The sequence below is a fragment of the Rhea pennata genome, chromosome 5 (assembly GCF_028389875.1).
Source record: "Rhea pennata isolate bPtePen1 chromosome 5, bPtePen1.pri, whole genome shotgun sequence".
NCBI lineage: Eukaryota > Metazoa > Chordata > Aves > Rheiformes > Rheidae > Rhea > Rhea pennata.
Window position 1 is genome coordinate 41,927,144 of NC_084667.1, and position 17,688 is coordinate 41,944,831.

Sequence of the window (17,688 nt, forward strand, 5' to 3'; positions counted from 1 at the left end):
ATTGGTGCAGACATCTTCATTTTTTTATTTTAATTGTAAATTCCCTGCTGGACTTACAAAAACCATCTGCCAGAAAACAGATTTTACATCTGGTTATCTGCTATTGAAATGCGACCTGCAGCCTTTGCCTTCTAAATTAAGTCTCCTGGCACAGACTTTTCAAAGGCAATGGAAGTAATTTGCAGATGAGATCTCAAGCTTCAGTGATGAAAAGCATCCATGTTGAAGGCCTGATAATGCATTTATAATCTCTGACTGCATAACCTGGATTATAGGGCATGTGCACTTTTAAATGTAACAACTGTACTGACTACCTTTTCAAGGGAAACAGTTGCAGGGACATCTAGGAATGGAGATGCTTGTGTTTTAAGCAATGTGTCTTAGAAATGTCTAAGAAATGCCTGAAGGAATTGGGAAGACTCTATTTGTTTAGATAGTTTTTCTTGCTTCTTTTTATTTTACAAAGGCAGAGACACAACTTTTCTCCATGAAGCTTTAAGCATACAATTTTGCTGGCATCTCCACTCGCTCTGACACCAAGTAAAACCATAGTGTTCAACTGAGCACGTTCTGTATAATGTCATCCACACTCAAAATCATTAAATATATTGAAAGCTCTATAGAGCAGATCCAGCAGGAATTTATGCCACTGTATTTACAGTGATATATCATGGGAGAGCTGGACATGAGAGGAATGAACCTGTTATTCCACTGTGCACTCACAACCAGAGGAGCAGGTGTATTCATCTGCTGCTTCATCTTGGTTGATGTGCATGAGCTGGGCTTGGAGCAGTGGTATGCTTATTGTTCTGAGCAATGACTCAGGTGGAGGGGTGTCTTGCACGTGTATTTTCTCACAGCCCTAATCTGCATGGATATGGTAAACAGCCACACTCAACTCCTGCTCTGACATGTTACTAAATTGGAGGCCTGCTCCCAGAGCTGGGCACCACTTGTGAATGTGTTCAGATACTGCTTGCGTCTGTTCTCGCTTTATCCTTCCCCTTTAATTGTTGCTTTACATTTGATACAAACTTCTGATAGCCAGAGCAAGTATGCACTGGGAAAGCTGAAGGGAGAAAGTGGTCAATTAGCCAGTGCTTGCATGCAGATCCTCAGCTGCTGTGAATTGTTACAGCTCCCTTGCACAGCAATGGCAGTCTACACCATCTGAGTGTCTGCCCTTTGAAGTATTTAAATCAAGATCAGATGTCTTTCTGAAAGAGATGTTCATCCCTATTAACATACAACTGGAGCAGAATTCATTTGTGTGGTGGGTGAGATATACCCCCATCCCCACTGACTAATTGCTGGGTGAAACTCCATGGCTCGGGCTGCACAGGAAGCCAAGCTAGATGATCTCTATGGCTTTTTTCTTCCTCCTACCCTTAAAGATCTGTGAATCTAAACCATAAACATGGGGCCAATGAGAGGTAATTCTGTACGAGAAAATGGTTCACAACAGTACGGATAGTCAGGGAAAGGCTGCAATACTCTAGCTGCAGGCTGAACTTTGCAGTTACTGTCCTCCTGCCAGCCTGCTGTGGCTGAGGAGCAGGTATGCTTTCTCTCATGGGGCTTGGGACGGGGCAGCAGGTGAAGAGCGGGAAAGGCAATATCGCTATTGCACGTGCTGTTGCTGGATGCCATCTGTGTGCTCTAGCTTAGTGTGTTTGCTTCCCTTCCCAGCTCCCAGTCCACCCGCAGGTGCAAATCTTTGTCATATCCACTCTGTCAATAACGCCCAGCCAGTCTGAGTCTAGAATAACTCCTAAAGGACTGTTGACCTTGTTGGCTGAGAAGCCAACAAAACTTCTAAAGGTAAGCTGTGATGTTCCTTTAGACCTTTTGCTTTGGAGTGTATGGAGTTTGCAAGTGCTTATAATAAATTAATTCCTTCTGTAAATGTTGTTCCCTTGGGCTGAAGTTACTATTTCCTTTCTGTGAATCAGACTCATGGGAATCAGTGGAGCTCGTAAAGCTGGCGAGTTTGACTGCTGAAGTGTAAGTGTATAACTGGCTCTGCAGGGACAGTAGCAAGGCTGAAAATGAATGCAGGTAGAAGCTAGCTGTATACGTTGGAAACATCAGTCTCGGTTCCTGTAGCTTTTGACTGCTGTTGATCCAAGAAGGTCACTGTGATAAGTTGCCCTTTTCTGGATGAAATGCTGCATCTTCAGTGTGTTGCAGAGGCCTCCTCTCTTAAGGACTGTCTGCATCAAAGTAAGGGTCCCAGGGTGGCTTTTTCTTGCTAAGAGTCATGAATTTATGAGCTGTGGTTTTGGCTATGTCACCATCTTTCTTTTTTTTTTTTTTGTGACCTTTAATCAGTGAGCATATTGTTCCCCAACAAATTTGCTGTGACTTCAGAAGTTCTTGCATCTCTGCTTGTGATCTATTCAGTGCTGTTTGGTGGCATGGTGGGCTGGATCAGAACAATGTTCTAACTTAAAAATACACTCTTCTTTTTTTTCCTTCTTCCCATTACGGTATGTTCCTCTGAACCGTTAATCCAGGCCCTGCCAGCATAAGCAGGTGTCAGGAACTACAAAAGTGGGTTTTAATGTTCAGTGAAACTATGTTTTCACCTCATTGGTATGTAGAGAGGAGCTAGTACTTAACTGCTTGTTCTTGTGCTGCCTGGCTTCCTCCTTCAGTTCTTTAGGCTTGTTCTTGGAAACTCTGTGTTTAGCTGATAGCATTGCTTTGTTTCTATTGCAATTATCACTGAAATGATTTGCATCCAAAAATGACTGGAGAAAATTCCAGCATAGCTTCCAAAAGTTCTGGCGGTCTTCTGTCCCTTTTGCTGGCTTTGTTTTTCTTTGCCGTTGGTAGCTATGCTTCAGAGATCAGATCATGCATTCTCAGTGCTCCGAACCAGAGGTGTTGCTACACTGGCACTGAGCTGATGCTGTGCGGTGTCATCTGGTGGAATGGCATTGAAATGCACTGCTGTGCCGTAGCTCCTACCACCTCGGCCATGGCTGCATTGCCATGGTGGGAGAACCAGTCTCTGAATGCACATTGCATAATGGACTATGCGTGGAATAAAAGACAGTATGTGAGACTGGCTTTTCCATCGCGTTCTTTCCTCTCAGTTCAAATGAAAACTTGTTGAGCACTTGCAAAGTACATTGAGCACTTTCTTCTTTATTCATTGTTCTGGTAGGGCAATGTGGTATGAAGGAAGGAACAAGGCAGAGAGCCAAATACAAATTCTCAGTTTGGTTCTCATACTGAAGTGCCAAGCAAGCCAGGCTGGGATGCTTCCACTTCATCTTTTTGACAAAGTCTACATTTAACTTTTCCCCCTTAGATTGACAACCTCTGTACTATCCTAGCCAGGTAAGCAGCTGAGAAGATTGTTTAATGAAGTATGGGAATTATTCTAAACTATTGTGATAGCTGAATCTGAAAGGTGCTCTCCTGTTTGGCCTAAGGAGTTAGCTATAGCTTTTTAGGTAATTTGCAGCAGGAAAAAATGAAGTGTAGGGGCAAAGAGTTTGAGGAGCAGTGGCAGAAAATGCAGTTTTTATACTGTTGGATCGATGTCTTTGTCACTCAGTGTCACTGTCAGAGAGAAGATGGAGAAGATCCTGCTTCTTCTGCACTGGAGGGATGGGCAGTTTGCAGCCTGCTGGACCATACCTGATATGTGTGGCGGGACTTTGTAGTCCAGTGGCACATCTCATCACATCTATCTGAGGAACCAGCTGAGGTTTGGGTATGATCCTCCATCTGGAAAGGAAGTTGGATCTAGACAGCCGGTGCTAGTTGTAGTCATAAGCTCCATTTATCTCTGTACTTTAATACAGCTCCGACCTTTGAGGGGTGTTAGCTGAGCCTGTGTCCTGTAAAGGATGCCTGAGCTGTGCTCTGCTCTTAGTAGATGTGGCTGAGGAGGACTGTGTTACCTGCCTTGGCTTGCTGTTGCTTATTGCTGACTTTGAACTTATTTTGCGTCTGACTTCCTTTGATTTTTGTAATTGGCCAACCCTCACAGCTAGTTTCTTTATTCCCTAACTTTACAGAAAAGGCAGGGGAGATTACCTGTGCCAAAGGACCTCTTTCCCCTGCCCCCTTCCTTTCTTAAGACATTCAACAAGCCCTCTTCACAACCATCACTGCTTCTGCTAATGATAAACCTCTTGCCGTTGCCTTTCAAGTATGTGTGTATTGCAGTGAGGCAGCAGTATGGCAGTCCCTGTGGGTTGCACGAAGTGATGCAAGTCGGAGTCCTGCTGCTGCTCTTCCTTCTTCCTTCCTCTCCTAAATGGGAGGGACTGTCCACCCCTGCCACAGACCCAATACATTTGTCTACTTTAACTTGATTGAGATCGGGGAGTATGTCTGTGTATGCATGCCAAGTTGGGCAGAAAGAGACCACAGTCCTTACTGAGCCGTTTAGGTGTACTACTGTGTAGTACAAGGCCCAACAGTGAGGATTCACCTGGCTGGGTAGACACGAGATGCATCTCTGCACCTTGTGGAGGAGGATGGTGTTGGGGTCGCCTTTCCTGGCATCCAGCTGACTTGGTGCCAGGCTTTAAAAACTGCTTTTATAGCAGTTCAGCAAACCGTGTGAGCACGTACGTCTGAGAGAGGTGCACTGGTTTTAAGCTTGCTTTGAGGTGAGGCAGGGAGGAAGAGGGAGAAAATGTAATTTGATGAAATGAATAAATATTTGCATTGAATTTTGTGTACACATTTAGGGTAGTTTTATGTTTGCTTAGCTTGGGGAGAATTTGCACCGCTTTAAAGCTGTGCTTAAATCCACTTAAGCTAAACCAGTACAACTTTTGTGTGGAGACCAGGCTGAAATCTCATTAATTTTAATAGGATTAAGCATGTTCTTTTTGCTGAGTCTTCTCCTCTATCTTTCTTTGTCTGTCTTCTCTGTATTAGAAAGCAGGATAAACCTTTCCTCCATCTCTCTGTGAAAATGCTTTGACAGTCTCAGAGGAGTGGTTTTCTGGTTGTATACAATAATATTTTACATGTTTTTCCCCCATTCTCCATGCTTTCAGCTGTAGCCCTTCTGTATCCAGGCTTATATTGCTTTTTGTTTCCCCTAAAAGCCCAATAATTCCCTCTTCCCACAATAAAACAGTTACAGATGTTTGCCTGTTAATTTCCACCCTCAAAATGATTTTTTAATTTTTTTGCTCCATCTGGGCTGATCTGAAACTGCTGTGGAACAAGGGAAATCTTGTAGAAAGGAACAGGAACTGGGTATGTGCAGATGGATGAGGGCAGAACTTGTCTCTGTTGATGAACAAGACCTTTAATCACAAATGGGCAAGAAAGCACCTGGTAAGAGTGTTACTGATTGTAAACTAGTTGAAGGGAAATAAATATTGGGTCTGGTTGAAATCAATCAGCTGTTAATTGGCAAACAGGTTACTTTATGCATTTTTTGCTGCCTCTGTCCTCTTTGTTTCCTGACTTCTCCTTTTACATTATCCCCTGGATGCTATTCACTGCTAATTTTTCTTTGTATGTGCATGGGATTTATGTTTAGTTATGCAAACACTCTCTTCCCCTTCTTCCTTGGAAACAATAAACCCCACGGCAGTGTGGATTTTTTTTGTTTGTTTTTTGTGGATGTTCCTGAGGTGGATTTAATGACATTCTTAGTAAGTACGTGCCTTCCTGTGAAAAGTAGACTGTCTTGTAGCTCAGGCACTAAACCTGTGTTTCAGGAAGTATGATTCTAGTTTCCAGCTTTGACCAGCTCTTCCTATAAACCATGGGAAAATCGCTTGGTCTTCTCATGCCTCCTTTTCCCCACTACACCTTGTTGTGTTGGACTCATGCCCTGTCTTGTTATGGACTGACCTGGGTTACAAAGATTACACTGTATATCTGTGTCAGCAAATCCGCCTGGTGGAAATGTTTACATTATCATCCTTATCTTTCTTGGTGGCATCGTTAAACACCTTCTCTCTCTGACAGAAGTTGTATTGGCAGTAGCATCTGGACCTAATTTCCCATGTCTAATTAACGAGTGGAGCATGCAAAAATATCATGGAACTAAAACTCTCCCATTTTTACCTAAAGACTTCCAGGAAATTGACTTTAAGTGGATTAAGAGTGGGAGTTTCTGGTCGATGAGAGATGTCCTGTGATATGCCAGTGCAAAGAGCATACCCATGTAATCCTTAAATCTCTACCCAGGATCTTCTGGATGCTCGCTTAATTGTTAATTTCATGGTAAACCGTAAGCATTCCTCTAAACACTTTTTTCCCTCCTTTCTTGGCTGTGTTGATCCAGGACTTTTCCAGCTGAGACCAGTTTTCTTTCAGGTTATCACTTCCTCCTGTTTCTAAAACCGTTCATATCCTAGCTGGTCTAGAAAGAAATCATTGTCGACAAGAATTTACAATAACTTGTGTGAATTTTTGTGTGGGTTTTTGTCACTCCTTAACCTAAAGAAGCTTAATAAAGGAGCATCATGCTTCTCTGTATTTTCTTTTCTTTTCTTTCTTTTTTTTCTTTTTTTTTTAAGGAAGTATACCCAGATTTCTTTTCTTTTCCTTAATTTTGTTAGGAAAATATCTCATTTGTGAACATGTGGAAAAGTGCTGGTCTGAATGTGAAAGCTTGATCAGCTTCAAAATGAGCAAACCAAGCATTTTTTTTGGCATTGATCCTTTTTGTAAATGAATCCTGATCATCTGGAGTATTATGAAATGCATAAAACCTATTTAATCTTTTCAGTTTCTTTTATGGTGGGGCTTTTGTGGAACCGGTCTCAGTAACTTCCTTGATTTTAGTAGACATGATGTAGCTTCTTTGTAATGCTTGTTTAGGCTTATGTAGGACTCTTAAGCCTGGTGTATCCTCAGATGCTTTCCATGCCTGGCAGAGTCTCTGCTTGCAGCAACAGCAGCTCCTGTATTTTCTCATTGTAATACTGCTCTGCAGAGGTCTTTCAGGAACAAGAAGTTTAAGTGCTGTGAGTGGAGACTACCTAATGTTTTGTAGTGAGGTGCAGTACATGTCCTTGAACTTTGCAACTCTTCCTGACCATGCATTTAAGCCCATGTGGCCATTGGTGCAGTCCATATGAGTTGTTCTTCATTTCTACATTTGTTGAAGCTTCTATTCTTAGGTCGTGACTTGTGTTTTAAGAAGAGTTGATGTATCTTTTAAATGCTGTTAAAAAAAAAATAGTTTACCTGTTGTGAAGGTAAAATCCCTACAGAACTGAGACAGTCAGGAACTGTGAACAGGCAAATAGGAAAGAAAACTCTTGCAAAGTTACTCTGTTGCTTCTGCACAGAGTAATGATTCAAATTACCTGCTGCACAGGAAAAGATGCCTCTCTCCCCTCTGAGCTGGTGGCCTTACAGGAGATGAGATAGATGCATATGTGATCACTGCAGTGCATGCCATGAGTTTCCATTATTAGCAAATCTCAGCACAGGAGCCAGCCTGCTGCAACTGCTTTAGTGTGTTCTTGCATGCTGTTGTGTTAAAAAGGGGTTACGCTTTCCCTTGCCTTGGCGTCCAGCTGAAACCGGTCTACTGCTAGGAGCTTGAAGAAGTTGACAAGTAAGTTGTGCTCAGAGGTGCCTGTAGGGAATCACTCAAGTGCCACACCTCTGCAAGAAGTTTTGATTTTTGTTACCTGAATTATATGTCTACACCATGGTTTCTGGGCCTTTATTATAAATACTGCAGTGGACACTGAGTCAACATCCTGTAGAACTTCATTATCAGTCAGCTTGTTGTGCCATCTTAACAGACCGTAGGAGCATGAGACTCTGTGTGCAATAACACCAAAGGTCTGTCTAGTCTAGTATTTGATCTTCAACAGCGATCACTAGTGGTGGCTAGAGACATCATGTCCAGACATTTGGTATCATAAGACCCTTTGGAATTCGGCTAAGAACCCACTGTCCTCTCACTGTTCCATTTCTTTAGAGATCTTTGTGTTTGTGTGTAATATCAGAGGCTCTAGCACAAGTCTCTGAAGTTCCACTGGTAGCCACTTGTCATTGTGAAAACTGACCGTTTCTGATCTTTATTTCCTATTCTTTTAACCTGTCATCAATCCATGTGAAAGCCTTTCTTTGTATCTAGCAGTATCTTGGTTTGCATTAGAGCTTTGAAGTATTCCCTCACCAAAAACACTTATAGAAATCCCAGCTTAATGCATCATTCATGGGTTTTGCCATGAATGGCTTCAAAGACTTCTTGGGTCTGAAAGGCAGTTTTCTTGCTACAAAAGCTGTGTTGGCTCTTCTTGAAGCCATGAAGCAAGGCAATAATCAGCACCAACAATTGTATCTTTTTCTCATTAGCTTGTTACAGTGTTTTTCAGGGGATAGCCTACAAATTGTGTTTTCCTTGTGGATATGGCAGAGTCTGTGTGCTCTGACTGCAGCGACCATCTCTGAAACAGCAGACATGGCTGAAGTAGACACATGGGAGGGGTGGAGTGCATCACTGATCTTGTCTGGAGTACACCTGACTAGCAAGCATGTTCCAGGCAGCGAGGCCAGCAGGGCAGCTTGTCATGACTGATTATTGCTGAGTTTTTAACAGGGTGGAGCACTGACCCACAGCCGAAGGCAACTTTATGGGCCAGCGAGTGATTCATGTGTGTTGGCAGCATCTACTGTTGCTGTACCCTGATTCTGTGTGGGTTATTGTGCACCGGTGAGCCCAGGCTTTGCAAGGTGAAGGGAAGGCAGTGCTGCTGCATGTCGCCTTTGCACATTGCTACTTCAGTGAGATGCCCAGGCTGAGTGATAAGGAGACCAATCCCAACTCTAATCCAGAAATTCAGTTACTGGATGCTGAACAGCACCCTGCATGTCCATGTAGGCCTGTTTCAGGTGGCATTTCACACTGGGATGTGTATGAAAGAAGAGCTAGAAAAAGTGTTGATTTGTTTCTTTTTTTCAAAAGCAGCAAAAATTATTTTATGGCTTGCATATTAATGTGAAAATTAAGTGTACTGAACTTGCCAGCAGTAATGTGACTGCATTTTATGCAGTTCACAGGTTGCATTGGTTCTGCTAGGCCTACTTCCATGTATTGAGTTAAACGTATGCTTCATGTATTTGAAGAATTGGCACCCAAGGCGATACACTGATGTGGAAAGAGCTGATAATGTTCTGGGGCACTTGCTGCTTGAATTTTAAAGGAGCATGTGGCCTGAATGGAGCCTTAGCACACACTCCTTTTGTTACCATCTGACTTCAAAAGCAGAAGTATAGAAGTTGGGTTGCATGGCACTGATTTTACTTTTCTCTTAGGCAGACAGCTTTTGACCCTGGTGTATTTATAAATTACCACTTGATGCACTTCCACCAGTTGCAAAGGGGACAGGAGTTTCTAGGCTTTAGAAATATTGTAACATTCGGAAGCCAGATTTGTGTGTTTTTTTGATTGCTACTTTGAAAGTTTGTCCTTGAAAATTGTAACTATGTCCACAGCTGCGTGTAAGACGCTTTGTTTGTAATGTTTGCTAAGTATATACCAAGTTGCGCTCAAGCATGCATGTTTGCGATTGCACCTGAGCAAGATGCAATGAAATCGGTTCAGTGACTGCACAGCTGTAACAGAATAGGATTTCATATGCTGATGACCCATTCTCATAGGGGATGTCTGGAAGACAAGGAGAATTTTAGAATTAAATACAAACAGAAAATCTGTTTTTTCTTTTTCTTTGCCTCTGCCTTGCTGCTGGAAGGTTTGACATTATTAGTAAGTTCTTTCTTTCTCTGTGGTAAGTTCTCCAGTTGGTCTTTGACCTCTCTGAAACCAGAAACAGATGTCATACAAACTGTTGTGGAGTGGGCACGTTGTCCCCTAGGAACTGACTGGAAACTGCAAACCCTTGTGCTAAATGAGCTCTTAGGTTATTGTATGGCTTGGGACAAATTCATTTATTTGCAAAACCAAATTGAAAGCAGTTAGATTATATGTGCGGAGATTCCTTCTGGATTTAAAATATATTGTCTGAGATTCACTAGGTATATACTGCAGTGCATTCAAGCATTCACATATGCAATTGCTACTGTGCAAGATGCAATGCATTTCATCCAATGAACATCCAGCAATAACTGAGTGGATCTCATATGCTGATGATTCATCTTCATAAAGAGTGAATGAAGGAGAAAATCTCTAAATAAAATACATGCTGAAATTTGCCTTAGTGTTTTCTGTAATATGAGGTGGTGGAGAGCCCACAGGCAATTTTATTGCACTTGTGTGTGTGTACCTGTCTTGTCACCTTAATAACAAGATGAAGAAAGTGAGTGAGCAAAGAAGAATTAGGTGTAAATAGCTTGACTGAGTTTTTTGCAAACTGAAGTACAAACCCTCTCACTAGACAAAAATAAAGATTTTGGTTTTGCACAAACATTATAAGATATCTTAACTTGACCATTTCTATCCCTGTGTTTCAGACCCTGTAAATGATCTCTGTTACAGCACCTTGGAGTGAGTTCATAATGCCAGTTTAAAGCTAACAGTTTTATTTCCTTGTGCTGCTTTATTAAAACACTGCATACCACTAATTTGTCCTTAGTCCACCTAGCTGCTTCACTGCTGCTTGAAGAAATTTCTGTCTGAAGGATGGAAGGTGAATGCTTGCAAACGGGACATGTGCGCTGCCTTCTGACCGTTGTGTTCCAGAGGCATAGGGCGGTGTTAGGGATTCGTCTTCAGGGATTTGGTTTTCTTTTTTCCTCTCGTTTTCTGGGAGGTTAATGCAAGAGAGCAGTGAAGGATTCTTATCGTACAGCACCTCTGCAAAATGATGACTGAAAAGGTGGACAAATAGTTTAAGTGGTTACAGATTGCTTGATGTTGTAGACATTAATATGTGGGAAGAGAGAACTTTCCATATTGCTCTATCAGTGCTAGAGGATTTGGTAGGCAATAATATTCTGCCCATAATTCCTCTTCAGATGCCTGTCAGTTATGTAACATGGTGTGAACATTTAATCCTTACTGCAGGGCTCTTTTTCTGCTATGTTCTTTGCTTGGACAGATATACCTGATAGTGCAATTGAAATGAAAGTGCTCTCCTGTGAAGTGTCTCAAATGTCCAAGAAACTGAGTGCTAAGGAAGAGAACCTGATTGGGAACCTGATGGAGGTAGAAGTGCTGCTTTCTAGGGCAGATGAAGCCTTTAGTTTCTCCATACTTTCATGTGAAGCTTGTTTGAAAAAGGCTCACTCCAGTGAAGATCCTTCCATTGAATGCTGAAAGTACAGGTCTCCTGTTTGCTTGTTTTCATCTACTTTCTCAGGAAAATGAGTGAGTTTAAAGTATGAGCTGTCACAATAGCTTTGTTAAACCTTCCTGTGGGCACTTGTGTACTTTAATTCTGGGCGCAGCTGCCAGGGCAGATGGAGTCTCTCTGTCCTTCTGCAGCTCTTCCATGCTCCCTTGTGGGAGACCTGTCCTCAGAGCCTGATGCTTTGTGTTAGCTGTGTTGAAGGGAGAGGGAACTTCCAGTAGCTGGGACAACAAGTGATGCGGGGAGGGTGAGAGAACAACACTGTCATTTTGTCTCAAATCTGAGACGTCTCTCTTCCAGCCGTGTTCTGCAGTTGTAATTCCCTGGAGTGTATATATATATATAAAAAAAAGCATCTTTGTTCTATGTTGATGGAATCTGTTGAGCTCTATTCATCTTGGTGATTGTTTATTTTAAAGATCAGACTCCTTCAAATGGGTAGTAGCTTTTAAAAAATGAACCCTCTTTTCATGGATGAGGAGGAAACAGTCAAACTCTGAAGCTGTAAAATTCTGCTGTGTTGAGGCAAAGCTTGTAAGGCAAAGTAATATCCTATATTTGGTGATGTGATATAGTTGGGAGAAGAGAGCAGGCAAGATTTGAGATATAGATTCTCTTCATATTCTGTTAATGTGCTGCTGGGTAAAAATTGAAGAACTGAGGTAAGCAAGGAGTCATCAAGGGTGCTCTAGGAGGAAAGCTGTATTTGGACCCCGTCTGCCTAGTAAAATACTGAGTACCCCGTAAGAGAGATTATGGCTGAAATGCAGCTTTTCGCTTCCATATGGTAGAAGTCAAACTGATGTCTGTAGTGGTTGCAGTAATCTCTTATGGTCAGCTGCTTGGCTGATTGTCTGTAGATGTCCATAGCATGCACGTGACCAACCCTGTGGAATGGCTTTGGTGTAGCAGAAGATGAATAAATAGAGCTGCTGAATTGGGCTTGGAAAGGGTCAGAAGAACCTGTTACTGTCTGTGCAGCTCCTCTTCCGTGAATAAAGGACTAGTACAAGGACCTTTTTTACTGGTAAGGTGTTAAGGAGCTTAGGTTCAGAGCAGCAGCAAGCCACCAGTGCCCAGCACTGTCCTTCCTGCCTGTGTGATGAGCTCACCAGTATTGAGCTAGGCTGAAGAGATCAACAAGAACTGCGTTCACTTCAAAAACTTGTCAGGGGTAGAATAAAGAGAGTGAGGGAGAGGAAAGGATGTTTTTCCTCTAGGTTTTGATGACTTCTAAGTTAAATTTAGGTTGGTGCATGGCTTGGAGAAGACTCTTGGCTCTGAAGAACCTACAGCTGGGCAGGCCAGCAAGGATTACAAGACCTGCTGTTGCATTTGGTCCTTTCTTTGTTTAGGAAAACCAGACTTGGCTAAGCTTCACCACCCACCCTGCACTGTGATTTCCACATCTTTCAATCTGTATAAATCACAAAGCAGGGAGGCATGTGGCCAGCAACCTTCACTTGTTATTGCTATAAATGTCTTCCCAACTTTGAAAGTTTGGGAGGAATTTTTTGATATGTGACTATATATGTATATATGTATGGTGAAAAGCTCTCTAGTAAAATACCATCTTGTGATAAGCTGGAATGTCTTTTTACTGCATCTTACCTGGCAGCCCTTCCATATAAAACTGCTACTTCCCCTCCCTCCCCTCTAAAACCAGGGTTGTTAGTTTAAAAATAAAAGAACCTTGTAATCTATGAGTCTTCGGGTTGCTTTATTTGGGAGAATAACTGCAGATGGAGGCAAGTATCTCTGATTTAATTCTCTATATTTCAGCATTTGGGCAAAGATCCTAGTTTCCTGCAGAAAGGAGAAATGACCAAGAATGGCCCAAAAAGATCATTGCTTCCTATTCTTTTAGCACTGTTCCTCTTTGCTCCTCGCACTGGTACCATGTTCTGGCCACTTCCAGGCTGCCTGAATTTTCTTCTGTGTTTCTGAGCTCTCCCCATTATGCTTTTGTATTGCAGGTTGCAATTTTTTCTGTGCATAGCCTTGCTCAAAATCATGCACAAACATTAATTCCTGAGCAAACTTGCTGAACTCTGTGAATGGAAACATGTCCTATGTTTCTAAATGCCTAAAATTATTATTATGGCTGTAGAGGAGCTTAACGATTTTTTTCAAAAATCTCTGTGCTGAAAGATAGTATTTGAAACCATCAACTTAATGAAGTTTAACCTGACCTGTATTGCCAGGAAGTTGCTGACTGTGATGAAATTCTGCAGGGCTGGAGAAAGGTGAGGTGACCAGATCTTAATGCATTTTCAGTTTTATTTGCTCCAAAAGTAACGCTTGCTTAATTGTACATTCAAGCTGAAATCACTTCTTGTGGAGGTCTCTGTTAAATTCACAACTGCCAAGTCTGGAGTTAACAGTAGCTCAGGGGCAAGTTATTGCACTGTGGTTTTCCCTTGGGAGATCTTGTTTTAGCTTCCGATACTGTGTCTCAGCAAGCACAAAGCATCTGTGTTGCAGAGCATTTGCTTCTGCAGGCACGTCAGGAAACCCAAATGAGCAGCCTCTTAGCCCACTTTATCTCCGCTTGTGATACTCACTTGGTGGCTGCAGGGTTCATAGATGGGCCTGTGGGGGTAATTCTCTTGGGGGGTTGTTGAAGGTCATACTTAATTTGAAGCATGCAGTGTAAAATGCCCCACATGTGATCTCCTGTCCGCATGAGACAGAAGCATGTCTGAAAATTTGCTAGCTGCTTTTGGTGCAGATCAGACCAGAGAAGGTTGCTGCTGAGCCATAGTGCACATTTTTATTCCTTGGAGGTATTTGTGTTGACAGATTTATTGTCCAGTCCTAGCTTTATGCATTCAGCCTTTGGCAGTTCATTTTTCTTTATATTAAAACTGAATTGTTTCAGATATTCCAAAACAAGCCACATTTTCATAAATGAAACAGCTACCTGGTCATTTTTCACAGGGTAAGTGTCCCACTAAGTAGTACTTTTTGCCATCTGAAATGCAGAACATAGAAAACCCATATCATCATCCATCATCCTCCCTCATCCCTGCTCGCTTCTTTTTTGTTTTTTAGGCTTAACATTTATTTTTTCCAGAGGCAAAGTGTGATGGGTATGAGATCTTACCAATGCCAATGAACTCTCCGCATCAGTAGTGCAGGAAATGCATAGAAACTGCTAGCACTGAGGATAAGATACTTTCTCATCAGCTTGCATATAAAGAATGAGAGCAATCACTCCGTATTCTCCATCCATCACTGCCAGCTGTTAGAAGAGCTGTCAGTGGGGTTAAGCAGCCCGGGACCACTTGTGTGTCCCAAACCATGTAGGCTGAGAACATCATCCTTTTTCCTCTTTTGTTCCTTACTCAAACTCCTAGATATTTGTGCAGATTCTCGATAACCTGTTCTTCAGAAACCATCTCTAAAAAAGTGGTCTCTGCAAGGTTTTGTCTGCTGCATTTATGCTCCCCTCTTAACTCCCTGCTATCTGGTGGGGAGTTTTTTTTTTTTTTTTTTTTTTCTTTCTAAATGCACTTGTCTTCCTCAAGCTCGGTGAAAGAAATACAGGTGGGGAGCTGAGTCACAGAAAGATGGTGGCAGTCTGTGATCTGGGAGATGGGTAAAGTTGATAAACATCTTCAGAACAAAACTGACTAAAGTAAAAATCGCCCACAAAAACCACTGCAGCTAAATCTGTGCGAGATTGTGTGTCAGTCACCGTGTATCACTTCTGCAGGAAACTGGAGAGGGGGAAGGGACGTGAACGTGGGTCTCGGCAGTTGTTAGACGTGGGCTCTGACCACCGAAACTTCTTCCTCTCTGGGTTCTTTATTAGAAAGGAAGGTCAAACAACTTACTGAAAACCCTGAAATTAAAGGGTGAAGTACTTTAACCTCTGCATGACTGAGGTCAGCTGCTGAGATTGTGATTAATCCGCCTGTTGCATGGGAAAAGACTTTGCAGGCCTTTTGCAGGATTGTGGTAATATTGGATTTGTGAGGGTGCTTTTCCCAGTCCTTGTCCCTGGGGAGCTTGGCCCTGTGTAATGTAACATGCCTGTGTCACCATAGGAGCCTTAAGCACTTTGTAGTTGTGAAAGTTTTATATGTCAACCAAATCTCAATGTACGTTTTGTGTGGAGTTTCACCTCTTCGAAGGAGACTTTAAGGTGTTTATTCCCATTCTGTTATTTTTGGCATTCACAAGCAGAGGAAAGGATTTTCTTGCAGGAAGTAACATGTGGCAACTGGAGAAATAATGATTTTTGCAGCTACAGACTTCTTTCAAAGAGCATCATTCCTACCTCAAACTTCCAAAGGATTCAGCAGCCAGAGTAGCTTTCTTGCAGGTGGTCTGCTCTATGATGCTGATTTATCCTTTGCGCTCTAGCTTAATAACTATCACCTAGGATGGTCAATGTGAATCCAGAGTGTGTGTTGGATGCTCTGAAGGAGGATGCTCTGTTCTTCTGAGTTCATCCTTTGCAACTGTTGGCATGTTTTGGCTTTTCCACGAAGCTTGTAAATGCTACTGCAAACATTGCAGTCAGCTTGTGGTGCACATGTCATGAAGATTGATGGGAAATTCAGCCACAGCCATAGGTAGAGACTGTGCTGCAAACTGAAGGATGCGGCTTGTATTTAGGGCAGGAGAAGATGTATAATTTTAAGGCTGGTTAATTAAAATATTTTCAGTTATTTGGCTGTTCTTGACAGAGCCCTTTTGTGGAATTTCTCTGTGGATTGTTTGGTTTTGCAGGGTCTTTTGTTTTGTTTTTTACGCTTTGTGGACATAGGCTAAATGGGAGAAACATCAGAAAAAGCAGCAGACTGAACCAGTGGTGTATCTGTATTGTGCCTCCTGCAGTAAGGAGTGCTGGCTGACATGGGGGCATGTTACTCTTCTGTAATACTTAGCCAGCTGTGTGATATTAAGCTTTAAAGAAGTTGTGTGATAGAAGGAGTATAAGTGACATTCTCCCTGACCTGAGGAAGGCTGTTTTAGCCTGGATTTTCCAAGGAGGTAGGATCCTTCCCCCAGTGGCTTGGGAAGCACAGTCCAAGGAACTGTGCCCAGACCAGGGAGGACCTCCTCAGTCACTGATAATTGTCTTCCTCACCTGTGATCTAATGTGCTCTCTGCTTCATGACCTCTGCTCAGTTTGTCCTTTGCTGTTTGTAGCATGTGATCCTTGGTATAAACAGGCTGTGCTCAGACATGTTCCTGGTGAGTCAGTAGGGGAGGTAGGATGTTTTAACGGTGTTTTTGAATTCACAATTCAAGCTGTATTTACTTGCAAATGTTCTAAAGGGCCAACTATTTTTGCTTTTAACACCGTAACAAAGTGTTGTTCTCACACGTCCCTGGCCAGCATGCTTTGGCATTGCATTGGGGCTGTTGTAAGTCATACATGAAAGGCACTGTTGTAGAGCTAAATCATGAGCAAAGTTTTTCTTGATGGGGTAAGTCCGTGGTATTTTCTTGCAATTGTCCTCATCCCTTCTTCCCTGCTTATGCTGACTCAATTCAGAAGTTGGCCTAGTTTGCCTCGGTGTTGCCTCTTCTGTTTCCAAACCTGTGCATATATGCAATTTCACCTTAAAGGTAATCTTGGAAACCTGAACGCTTCTCATAATTGCAGCCCAGATCCTTGGTTCCTGCATTCAGCCTTGATTCTCAAAACAAAAAGTGCTTGTCTGCCTGTAGCAAAACTTGCTTTAATTCTATTTTCTAAAGACCAAATATAGCATTTTTTGAGAGCTGACAATGTAACGCTTTTTGCAGAGAGCTGACAAGCAAGTTGAGACTAGGCCTCATGTCTTTTTGGTTTGATGGGAGAGTAGCATCACTGACTGTGAATGTGTCCCAGCCTTGTTTCCCCCGCTCTGTCATTATACTGAGGCCCCTAGGATCCTGCACTGTGTCCTCTTCTGTTATGTCCCTGTAGGAGGAGGAACCGTGTTGCATTGCTCTCTGCAGCTGGCCTAGCTCATGGCTCCTTGGAGGTGCCGGCTGCACTGATAACTTTATTGCAGCGATCAAGAGTGCACGGCCTAGTGCTGTGCTGGTGGTTTCCTCAGATCCCTGTGGAGTGAGCATCTGTGCCCTGCTGCCCATTGCTCTGTGAAATCTCACTGTTTCCGCCTTGGCTTCTTTCTGAAACTAGCAGAGATGGTCCAGTGGAAAGGGAGATTTCCTTGCATCTCCCTGACTTTTTCATTTCCAGTCTGTGCACACTTGTAAGTATGAAATTTTGGTTCCTCGATAACAGATCGAAGCATCCTGTGTTGCCCTAAATGATTTCCTTTCTGGTTGCTTGCTTTGTACCTGTGAACTCTAAAACACACTCCCCCTCCTTCCTTGTTTTTTTGTCTAGTTCTGCCTCTCTCCTTTCAGCTTGCTGGGCTCCTCCTGTGTTCAGCTGCTGCATGCACCTTGT

At 42.6% G+C, this 17,688-nt stretch overlaps 1 protein-coding gene across 2 annotated transcripts in view; it reads left to right on the plus strand.

Moving 5' to 3' along the window:
• The window catches only part of C5H11orf24 (chromosome 5 C11orf24 homolog), a 37,002-nt gene that overhangs the window by 2,270 nt on the left and 17,044 nt on the right, over positions 1-17,688 (plus strand). For both annotated transcript variants that reach the window (XM_062576943.1, XM_062576942.1), the window contains exon 3: positions 1,690-1,821. The gene's annotated coding sequence lies outside the window, so the exon portion shown is untranslated. The remainder of the gene's footprint in view (positions 1-1,689; positions 1,822-17,688) is intronic.